Raw genomic sequence first — 10,000 nt, 5'->3', positions numbered from 1 at the left:
ATTTTAAGAATGTAACCAAACCATGTGTTATGGTTAACTGCCAATGGTTTCATCATGCCATACAGTGGCCGATGATCAAGTGAGCAGCTATTAAACGCTAGCTAATAGTCCAAGTCATTGTAATTATAAAAGCAATTGATAAAGAACTGCCCCAGGACCTTGTTGTTCAGAAAGCTCATCCTAAGCACCCACGTGAAAGGGCACGAATGAACTCAGGGGCTTGGATGGTTCAATGCAGATTTGTAGGTCCCACCGAGATTTGAACTCCGATCGCTGGATTTAGAGCCCAGAGTGCTAACCATTACACCATGAAACCAACCTGCATGCAGCGCCTTTTTGTGACCCACATGTCACTTCCAAATACTGAGAAACAGCAAAGAGGTCAGAGCGTAAGAGCTTGTAATCAAAGGTCACTAAACTGTGCTAACTCTTGTTTTGAAATCACACAAAGAAACTGGGCGGAGCTTTGGTTGTCTTGTGTAAGTAGAAGAAGACAAAGCTTATTGTAGAACCACGCCTCCGTAGCATGAGAAAGTGTGTTTGCTTCAGATCAGCCAGTTTCCACATTTTTTCCTCTTGCAGAAGGATCTCCATCTGCCATCTGTGAGTAGTTCTTTTGTTTCCCACACAGTGACTCCAGCAAGCAATGGATGATGATTTTTATTCAAGTTTCTTTGCTTTAGAACCAGGCAAATGTAGGGACTTTGACATAGCCATTTCTTGCAACCCTTCCCTCCCAAGCAAAGGTTCCACCGAGATCTGAACTCGGATCACTGGATACAAAGTCCAGAGTGCTAGACATTACACCATGGAACCATTTGTTGGTGTTTGGGATGACCACAGTTTGTCCATACACTGATAAGCTGCACGGAGCCAGGCGCTCGGGCACTAAGAGCTTGTAACCAAAACTCATCTGGCAGTGCCGAAACCCGGGATCGAACCAGGGACCTTTAGATCTTCAGTCTAACGCTCTCCCAACTGAGCTATTTCGGCTGGTGCAGTCAAATTCCTATTTTAAGAATGGAACCAAACCATGTGTTATGGTTAACTGCCAATGGCTTCATCATGCCATACAGTGGCCGATGATCAAGTGAGCAGCTATTAAACGCTAGCTGATAGTCCAAGTCATTGTAATTATAAAAGCAATTGATAAAGAACTGCCCCAGGACCTTGTTGTTCAGAAAGCTCATCCTAAGCACCCACATGGAAGGGAACGAATGAACTCAGGGGCTTGGATGGTTCAATGCAGATTTGTAGGTCCCACCGAGATTTGAACTCCGATCGCTGGATTCAGAGTCCAGAGTGCTAACCATTACACCATGGAACCAACCTGCACGCAGCGCCTTTTTGTGACCCACATGTCACTTCCAAATACTGAGAAACAGCAAAGAGGTCAGAGCGTAAGAGCTTGTAATCAAAGGTCACTAAACTGTGCTAACTCTTGTTTTGAAATCACACAAAGAAACTGGGCGGAGCTTTGGTTGTCTTGTGTAAGTAGAAGAAGACAAAGCTTATTGTAGAACCACGCCTCCGTAGCATGAGAAAGTGTGTTTGCTTCAGGTCAGCCAGTTTCCACATTTTTTCCTCTTGCAGAAGGATCTCCATCTGCCATCTGTGAGTAGTATTTTGTTTCCCACACAGTGACTCCAGCAAGCAATGGATGATGATTTTTATTCAAGTTTCTTTGCTTTAGAACCAGGCAAATGTAGGGACTTTGACATAGCCATTTCTTGCAACCCTTCCCTCCCAAGCAAAGGTTCCACCGAGATCTGAACTCGGATCACTGGATACAAAGTCCAGAGTGCTAGACATTACACCATGGAACCATTTGTTGGTGTTTGGGATGACCACAGTTTGTCCATACACTGATAAGCTGCACGGAGCCAGGCGCTCGGGCACTAAGAGCTTGTAACCAAAACTCATCTGGCAGTGCCGAAACCCGGGATCGAACCAGGGACCTTTAGATCTTCAGTCTAACGCTCTCCCAACTGAGCTATTTCGGCTGGTGCAGTCAAATTCCTATTTTAAGAATGGAACCAAACCATGTGTTATGGTTAACTGCCAATGGCTTCATCATGCCATACAGTGGCCGATGATCAAGTGAGCAGCTATTAAACGCTAGCTGATAGTCCAAGTCATTGTAATTATAAAAGCAATTGATAAAGAACTGCCCCAGGACCTTGTTGTTCAGAAAGCTCATCCTAAGCACCCACGTGAAAGGGCACGAATGAACTCAGGGGCTTGGATGGTTCAATGCAGATTTGTAGGTCCCACCGAGATTTGAACTCCGATCGCTGGATTCAGAGTCCAGAGTGCTAACCATTACACCATGGAACCAACCTGCACGCAGCGCCTTTTTGTGACCCACATGTCACTTCCAAATACTGAGAAACAGCAAAGAGGTCAGAGCGTAAGAGCTTGTAATCAAAGGTCACTAAACTGTGCTAACTCTTGTTTTGAAATCACACAAAGAAACTGGGCGGAGCTTTGGTTGTCTTGTGTAAGTAGAAGAAGACAAAGCTTATTGTAGAACCACGCCTCCGTAGCATGAGAAAGTGTGTTTGCTTCAGGTCAGCCAGTTTCCACATTTTTTCCTCTTGCAGAAGGATCTCCATCTGCCATCTGTGAGTAGTTCTTTTGTTTCCCACACAGTGACTCCAGCAAGCAATGGATGATGATTTTTATTCAAGTTTCTTTGCTTTAGAACCAGGCAAATGTAGGGACTTTGACATAGCCATTTCTTGCAACCCTTCCCTCCCAAGCAAAGGTTCCACCGAGATCTGAACTCGGATCACTGGATACAAAGTCCAGAGTGCTAGACATTACACCATGGAACCATTTGTTGGTGTTTGGGATGACCACAGTTTGTCCATACACTGATAAGCTGCACGGAGCCAGGCGCTCGGGCACTAAGAGCTTGTAACCAAAACTCATCTGGCAGTGCCGAAACCCGGGATCGAACCAGGGACCTTTAGATCTTCAGTCTAACGCTCTCCCAACTGAGCTATTTCGGCTGGTGCAGTCAAATTCCTATTTTAAGAATGGAACCAAACCATGTGTTATGGTTAACAGCCAATGGCTTCATCATGCCATACAGTGGCCGATGATCAAGTGAGCAGCTATTAAACGCTAGCTGATAGTCCAAGTCATTGTAATTATAAAAGCAATTGATAAAGAACTGCCCCAGGACCTTGTTGTTCAGAAAGCTCATCCTAAGCACCCACGTGGAAGGGAACGAATGAACTCAGGGGCTTGGATGGTTCAATGCAGATTTGTAGGTCCCACCGAGATTTGAACTCCGATCGCTGGATTCAGAGTCCAGAGTGCTAACCATTACACCATGGAACCAACCTGCACGCAGCGCCTTTTTGTGACCCACATGTCACTTCCAAATACTGAGAAACAGCAAAGAGGTCAGAGCGTAAGAGCTTGTAATCAAAGGTCACTAAACTGTGCTAACTCTTGTTTTGAAATCACACAAAGAAACTGGGCGGAGCTTTGGTTGTCTTGTGTAAGTAGAAGAAGACAAAGCTTATTGTAGAACCACGCCTCCGTAGCATGAGAAAGTGTGTTTGCTTCAGGTCAGCCAGTTTCCACATTTTTTCCTCTTGCAGAAGGATCTCCATCTGCCATCTGTGAGTAGTTCTTTTGTTTCCCACACAGTGACTCCAGCAAGCAATGGATGATGATTTTTATTCAAGTTTCTTTGCTTTAGAACCAGGCAAATGTAGGGACTTTGACATAGCCATTTCTTGCAACCCTTCCCTCCCAAGCAAAGGTTCCACCGAGATCTGAACTCGGATCACTGGATACAAAGTCCAGAGTGCTAGACATTACACCATGGAACCATTTGTTGGTGTTTGGGATGACCACAGTTTGTCCATACACTGATAAGCTGCACGGAGCCAGGCGCTCGGGCACTATGAGCTTGTAACCAAAACTCATCTGGCAGTGCCGAAACCCGGGATCGAACCAGGGACCTTTAGATCTTCAGTCTAACGCTCTCCCAACTGAGCTATTTCGGCTGGTGCAGTCAAATTCCTATTTTAAGAATGGAACCAAACCATGTGTTATGGTTAACTGCCAATGGCTTCATCATGGCATACAGTGGCCGATGATCAAGTGAGCAGCTATTAAACGCTAGCTGATAGTCCAAGTCATTGTAATTATAAAAGCAATTGATAAAGAACTGCCCCAGAACCTTGTTGTTCAGAAAGCTCATCCTAAGCACCCACGTGGAAGGGAACGAATGACCTCAGGGGCTTGGATGGTTCAATGCAGATTTGCAGGTCCCACCGAGATTTGAACTCGGATCGCTGGATTCAGAGTCCAGAGTGCTAACCATTACACCATGGAACCAACCTGCACGCAGTGCCTTTTTGTGACCCACATGTCACTTCCAAATACTGAGAAACAGCAAAGAGGTCAGAGCGTAAGAGCTTGTAATCAAAGGTCACTAAACTGTGCTAACTCTTGTTTTGAAATCACACAAAGAAACTGGGCGGAGCTTTGGTTGTCTTGTGTAAGTAGAAGAAGACAAAGCTTATTGTAGAACCACGCCTCCGTAGCATGAGAAAGTGTGTTTGCTTCAGGTCAGCCAGTTTCCACATTTTTTCCTCTTGCAGAAGGATCTCCATCTGCCATCTGTGAGTAGTATTTTGTTTCCCACACAGTGACTCCAGCAAGCAATGGATGATGATTTTTATTCAAGTTTCTTTGCTTTAGAACCAGGCAAATGTAGGGACTTTGACATAGCCATTTCTTGCAACCCTTCCCTCCCAAGCAAAGGTTCCACCGAGATCTGAACTCGGATCACTGGATACAAAGTCCAGAGTGCTAGACATTACACCATGGAACCATTTGTTGGTGTTTGGGATGACCACAGTTTGTCCATACACTGATAAGCTGCACGGAGCCAGGCGCTCGGGCACTAAGAGCTTGTAACCAAAACTCATCTGGCAGTGCCGAAACCCGGGATCGAACCAGGGACCTTTAGATCTTCAGTCTAACGCTCTCCCAACTGAGCTATTTCGGCTGGTGCAGTCAAATTCCTATTTTAAGAATGGAACCAAACCATGTGTTATGGTTAACTGCCAATGGCTTCATCATGCCATACAGTGGCCGATGATCAAGTGAGCAGCTATTAAACGCTAGCTGATAGTCCAAGTCATTGTAATTATAAAAGCAATTGATAAAGAACTGCCCCAGGACCTTGTTGTTCAGAAAGCTCATCCTAAGCACCCACGTGAAAGGGCACGAATGAACTCAGGGGCTTGGATGGTTCAATGCAGATTTGTAGGTCCCACCGAGATTTGAACTCCGATCGCTGGATTCAGAGTCCAGAGTGCTAACCATTACACCATGGAACCAACCTGCACGCAGCGCCTTTTTGTGACCCACATGTCACTTCCAAATACTGAGAAACAGCAAAGAGGTCAGAGCGTAAGAGCTTGTAATCAAAGGTCACTAAACTGTGCTAACTCTTGTTTTGAAATCACACAAAGAAACTGGGCGGAGCTTTGGTTGTCTTGTGTAAGTAGAAGAAGACAAAGCTTATTGTAGAACCACGCCTCCGTAGCATGAGAAAGTGTGTTTGCTTCAGGTCAGCCAGTTTCCACATTTTTTCCTCTTGCAGAAGGATCTCCATCTGCCATCTGTGAGTAGTTCTTTTGTTTCCCACACAGTGACTCCAGCAAGCAATGGATGATGATTTTTATTCAAGTTTCTTTGCTTTAGAACCAGGCAAATGTAGGGACTTTGACATAGCCATTTCTTGCAACCCTTCCCTCCCAAGCAAAGGTTCCACCGAGATCTGAACTCGGATCACTGGATACAAAGTCCAGAGTGCTAGACATTACACCATGGAACCATTTGTTGGTGTTTGGGATGACCACAGTTTGTCCATACACTGATAAGCTGCACGGAGCCAGGCGCTCGGGCACTAAGAGCTTGTAACCAAAACTCATCTGGCAGTGCCGAAACCCGGGATCGAACCAGGGACCTTTAGATCTTCAGTCTAACGCTCTCCCAACTGAGCTATTTCGGCTGGTGCAGTCAAATTCCTATTTTAAGAATGGAACCAAACCATGTGTTATGGTTAACAGCCAATGGCTTCATCATGCCATACAGTGGCCGATGATCAAGTGAGCAGCTATTAAACGCTAGCTGATAGTCCAAGTCATTGTAATTATAAAAGCAATTGATAAAGAACTGCCCCAGGACCTTGTTGTTCAGAAAGCTCATCCTAAGCACCCACGTGGAAGGGAACGAATGAACTCAGGGGCTTGGATGGTTCAATGCAGATTTGTAGGTCCCACCGAGATTTGAACTCCGATCGCTGGATTCAGAGTCCAGAGTGCTAACCATTACACCATGGAACCAACCTGCACGCAGCGCCTTTTTGTGACCCACATGTCACTTCCAAATACTGAGAAACAGCAAAGAGGTCAGAGCGTAAGAGCTTGTAATCAAAGGTCACTAAACTGTGCTAACTCTTGTTTTGAAATCACACAAAGAAACTGGGCGGAGCTTTGGTTGTCTTGTGTAAGTAGAAGAAGACAAAGCTTATTGTAGAACCACGCCTCCGTAGCATGAGAAAGTGTGTTTGCTTCAGATCAGCCAGTTTCCACATTTTTTCCTCTTGCAGAAGGATCTCCATCTGCCATCTGTGAGTAGTTCTTTTGTTTCCCACACAGTGACTCCAGCAAGCAATGGATGATGATTTTTATTCAAGTTTCTTTGCTTTAGAACCAGGCAAATGTAGGGACTTTGACATAGCCATTTCTTGCAACCCTTCCCTCCCAAGCAAAGGTTCCACCGAGATCTGAACTCGGATCACTGGATACAAAGTCCAGAGTGCTAGACATTACACCATGGAACCATTTGTTGGTGTTTGGGATGACCACAGTTTGTCCATACACTGATAAGCTGCACGGAGCCAGGCGCTCGGGCACTATGAGCTTGTAACCAAAACTCATCTGGCAGTGCCGAAACCCGGGATCGAACCAGGGACCTTTAGATCTTCAGTCTAACGCTCTCCCAACTGAGCTATTTCGGCTGGTGCAGTCAAATTCCTATTTTAAGAATGGAACCAAACCATGTGTTATGGTTAACTGCCAATGGCTTCATCATGGCATACAGTGGCCGATGATCAAGTGAGCAGCTATTAAACGCTAGCTGATAGTCCAAGTCATTGTAATTATAAAAGCAATTGATAAAGAACTGCCCCAGAACCTTGTTGTTCAGAAAGCTCATCCTAAGCACCCACGTGGAAGGGAACGAATGACCTCAGGGGCTTGGATGGTTCAATGCAGATTTGCAGGTCCCACCGAGATTTGAACTCGGATCGCTGGATTCAGAGTCCAGAGTGCTAACCGTTACACCATGGAACCAACCTGCACGCAGTGCCTTTTTGTGACCCACATGTCACTTCCAAATACTGAGAAACAGCAAAGAGGTCAGAGCGTAAGAGCTTGTAATCAAAGGTCACTAAACTGTGCTAACTCTTGTTTTGAAATCACACAAAGAAACTGGGCGGAGCTTTTGTTGTCTTGTGTAAGTAGAAGAAGACAAAGCTTATTGTAGAACCACGCCTCCGTAGCATGAGAAAGTGTGTTTGCTTCAGATCAGCCAGTTTCCACATTTTTTCCTCTTGCAGAAGGATCTCCATCTGCCATCTGTGAGTAGTTCTTTTGTTTCCCACACAGTGACTCCAGCAAGCAATGGATGATGATTTTTATTCAAGTTTCTTTGCTTTAGAACCAGGCAAATGTAGGGACTTTGACATAGCCATTTCTTGCAACCCTTCCCTCCCAAGCAAAGGTTCCACCGAGATCTGAACTCGGATCACTGGATACAAAGTCCAGAGTGCTAGACATTAGACCATGGAACCATTTGTTGATGTTTGGGATGACCACAGTTTGTCCATACACTGATAAGCTGCACGGAGCCAGGCGCTCGGGCACTAACCATTACACCATGGAACCAACCTGCATGCAGCGCCTTTTTGTGACCCACATGTCACTTCCAAATACTGACAAACAGCAAAGAGGTCAGAGCATAAGAGCTTGTAATCAAAGGTCACTAAACTGTGCTAACTCTTGTTTTGAAATCACACAAAGAAACTGGGCGGAGCTTTTGTTGTCTTGTGTAAGTAGAAGAAGACAAAGCTTATTGTAGAACCACGCCTCCGTAGCATGAGAAAGTGTGTTTGCTTCAGATCAGCCAGTTTCCACATTTTTTCCTCTTGCAGAAGGATCTCCATCTGCCATCTGTGAGTAGTTCTTTTGTTTCCCACACAGTGACTCCAGCAAGCAATGGATGATGATTTTTATTCAAGTTTCTTTGCTTTAGAACCAGGCAAATGTAGGGACTTTGACATAGCCATTTCTTGCAACCCTTCCCTCCCAAGCAAAGGTTCCACCGAGATCTGAACTCGGATCACTGGATACAAAGTCCAGAGTGCTAGACATTACACCATGGAACCATTTGTTGGTGTTTGGGATGACCACAGTTTGTCCATACACTGATAAGCTGCACGGAGCCAGGCGCTCGGGCACTAAGAGCTTGTAACCAAAACTCATCTGGCAGTGCCGAAACCCGGGATCGAACCAGGGACCTTTAGATCTTCAGTCTAACGCTCTCCCAACTGAGCTATTTCGGCTGGTGCAGTCAAATTCCTATTTTAAGAATGGAACCAAACCATGTGTTATGGTTAACTGCCAATGGTTTCATCATGCCATACAGTGGCCGATGATCAAGTGAGCAGCTATTAAACGCTAGCTAATAGTCCAAGTCATTGTAATTATAAAAGCAATTGATAAAGAACTGCCCCAGGACCTTGTTGTTCAGAAAGCTCATCCTAAGCACCCACGTGAAAGGGCACGAATGAACTCAGGGGCTTGGATGGTTCAATGCAGATTTGTAGGTCCCACCGAGATTTGAACTCGGATCGCTGGATTCAGAGTCCAGAGTGCTAACCATTACACCATGGAACCAACCTGCACGCAGTGCCTTTTTGTGACCCACATGTCACTTCCAAATACTGAGAAACAGCAAAGAGGTCAGAGCGTAAGAGCTTGTAATCAAAGGTCACTAAACTGTGCTAACTCTTGTTTTGAAATCACACAAAGAAACTGGGCGGAGCTTTGGTTGTCTTGTGTAAGTAGAAGAAGACAAAGCTTATTGTAGAACCACGCCTCCGTAGCATGAGAAAGTGTGTTTGCTTCAGGTCAGCCAGTTTCCACATTTTTTCCTCTTGCAGAAGGATCTCCATCTGCCATCTGTGAGTAGTTCTTTTGTTTCCCACACAGTGACTCCAGCAAGCAATGGATGATGATTTTTATTCAAGTTTCTTTGCTTTAGAACCAGGCAAATGTAGGGACTTTGACATAGCCATTTCTTGCAACCCTTCCCTCCCAAGCAAAGGTTCCACCGAGATCTGAACTCGGATCACTGGATACAAAGTCCAGAGTGCTAGACATTACACCATGGAACCATTTGTTGGTGTTTGGGATGACCACAGTTTGTCCATACACTGATAAGCTGCACGGAGCCAGGCGCTCGGGCACTAAGAGCTTGTAACCAAAACTCATCTGGCAGTGCCGAAACCCGGGATCGAACCAGGGACCTTTAGATCTTCAGTCTAACGCTCTCCCAACTGAGCTATTTCGGCTGGTGCAGTCAAATTCCTATTTTAAGAATGGAACCAAACCATGTGTTATGGTTAACTGCCAATGGCTTCATCATGCCATACAGTGGCCGATGATCAAGTGAGCAGCTATTAAACGCTAGCTGATAGTCCAAGTCATTGTAATTATAAAAGCAATTGATAAAGAACTGCCCCAGGACCTTGTTGTTCAGAAAGCTCATCCTAAGCACCCACGTGGAAGGGAACGAATGAACTCAGGGGCTTGGATGGTTCAATGCAGATTTGTAGGTCCCACCGAGATTTGAACTCCGATCGCTGGATTCAGAGTCCAGAGTGCTAACCATTACACCA

The 10,000-nt window shown here is 45.4% G+C and overlaps 12 non-coding genes across 12 annotated transcripts; all 12 read right to left on the bottom strand.

The window, feature by feature from the left end:
• Nucleotides 1-920: 920 nt before the first annotated feature.
• On the bottom strand, nt 921-993 carry trnaf-gaa (transfer RNA phenylalanine (anticodon GAA)). Its single transcript has one exon. It is a non-coding gene; the product is annotated as a tRNA-Phe (tRNA).
• A 937-nt stretch (nt 994-1,930) lies between these two features.
• trnaf-gaa (transfer RNA phenylalanine (anticodon GAA)) lies at nt 1,931-2,003 on the bottom strand. The gene has a single exon. It is a non-coding gene; the product is annotated as a tRNA-Phe (tRNA).
• Nucleotides 2,004-2,941: 938 nt separating this feature from the next.
• On the bottom strand, nt 2,942-3,014 carry trnaf-gaa (transfer RNA phenylalanine (anticodon GAA)). The gene has a single exon. It is a non-coding gene; the product is annotated as a tRNA-Phe (tRNA).
• Nucleotides 3,015-3,952: 938 nt separating this feature from the next.
• trnaf-gaa (transfer RNA phenylalanine (anticodon GAA)) lies at nt 3,953-4,025 on the bottom strand. Its single transcript has one exon. It is a non-coding gene; the product is annotated as a tRNA-Phe (tRNA).
• Nucleotides 4,026-4,287: 262 nt separating this feature from the next.
• Nucleotides 4,288-4,359, bottom strand: trnaq-cug (transfer RNA glutamine (anticodon CUG)). The gene has a single exon. It is a non-coding gene; the product is annotated as a tRNA-Gln (tRNA).
• A 603-nt stretch (nt 4,360-4,962) lies between these two features.
• trnaf-gaa (transfer RNA phenylalanine (anticodon GAA)) lies at nt 4,963-5,035 on the bottom strand. The gene has a single exon. It is a non-coding gene; the product is annotated as a tRNA-Phe (tRNA).
• Nucleotides 5,036-5,973: 938 nt separating this feature from the next.
• On the bottom strand, nt 5,974-6,046 carry trnaf-gaa (transfer RNA phenylalanine (anticodon GAA)). Its single transcript has one exon. It is a non-coding gene; the product is annotated as a tRNA-Phe (tRNA).
• A 938-nt stretch (nt 6,047-6,984) lies between these two features.
• On the bottom strand, nt 6,985-7,057 carry trnaf-gaa (transfer RNA phenylalanine (anticodon GAA)). Its single transcript has one exon. It is a non-coding gene; the product is annotated as a tRNA-Phe (tRNA).
• Nucleotides 7,058-7,319: 262 nt separating this feature from the next.
• trnaq-cug (transfer RNA glutamine (anticodon CUG)) lies at nt 7,320-7,391 on the bottom strand. Its single transcript has one exon. It is a non-coding gene; the product is annotated as a tRNA-Gln (tRNA).
• Nucleotides 7,392-8,589: 1,198 nt separating this feature from the next.
• trnaf-gaa (transfer RNA phenylalanine (anticodon GAA)) lies at nt 8,590-8,662 on the bottom strand. Its single transcript has one exon. It is a non-coding gene; the product is annotated as a tRNA-Phe (tRNA).
• A 262-nt stretch (nt 8,663-8,924) lies between these two features.
• On the bottom strand, nt 8,925-8,996 carry trnaq-cug (transfer RNA glutamine (anticodon CUG)). Its single transcript has one exon. It is a non-coding gene; the product is annotated as a tRNA-Gln (tRNA).
• A 604-nt stretch (nt 8,997-9,600) lies between these two features.
• On the bottom strand, nt 9,601-9,673 carry trnaf-gaa (transfer RNA phenylalanine (anticodon GAA)). The gene has a single exon. It is a non-coding gene; the product is annotated as a tRNA-Phe (tRNA).
• Nucleotides 9,674-10,000: the final 327 nt, after the last annotated feature.

Source organism: Clarias gariepinus, chromosome 15 (assembly GCF_024256425.1).
Source record: "Clarias gariepinus isolate MV-2021 ecotype Netherlands chromosome 15, CGAR_prim_01v2, whole genome shotgun sequence".
Taxonomy (NCBI): domain Eukaryota; kingdom Metazoa; phylum Chordata; class Actinopteri; order Siluriformes; family Clariidae; genus Clarias; species Clarias gariepinus.
Note: the sequence above shows the minus strand (reverse complement) of the source record. Positions and strands in the feature narration are given on the sequence as shown.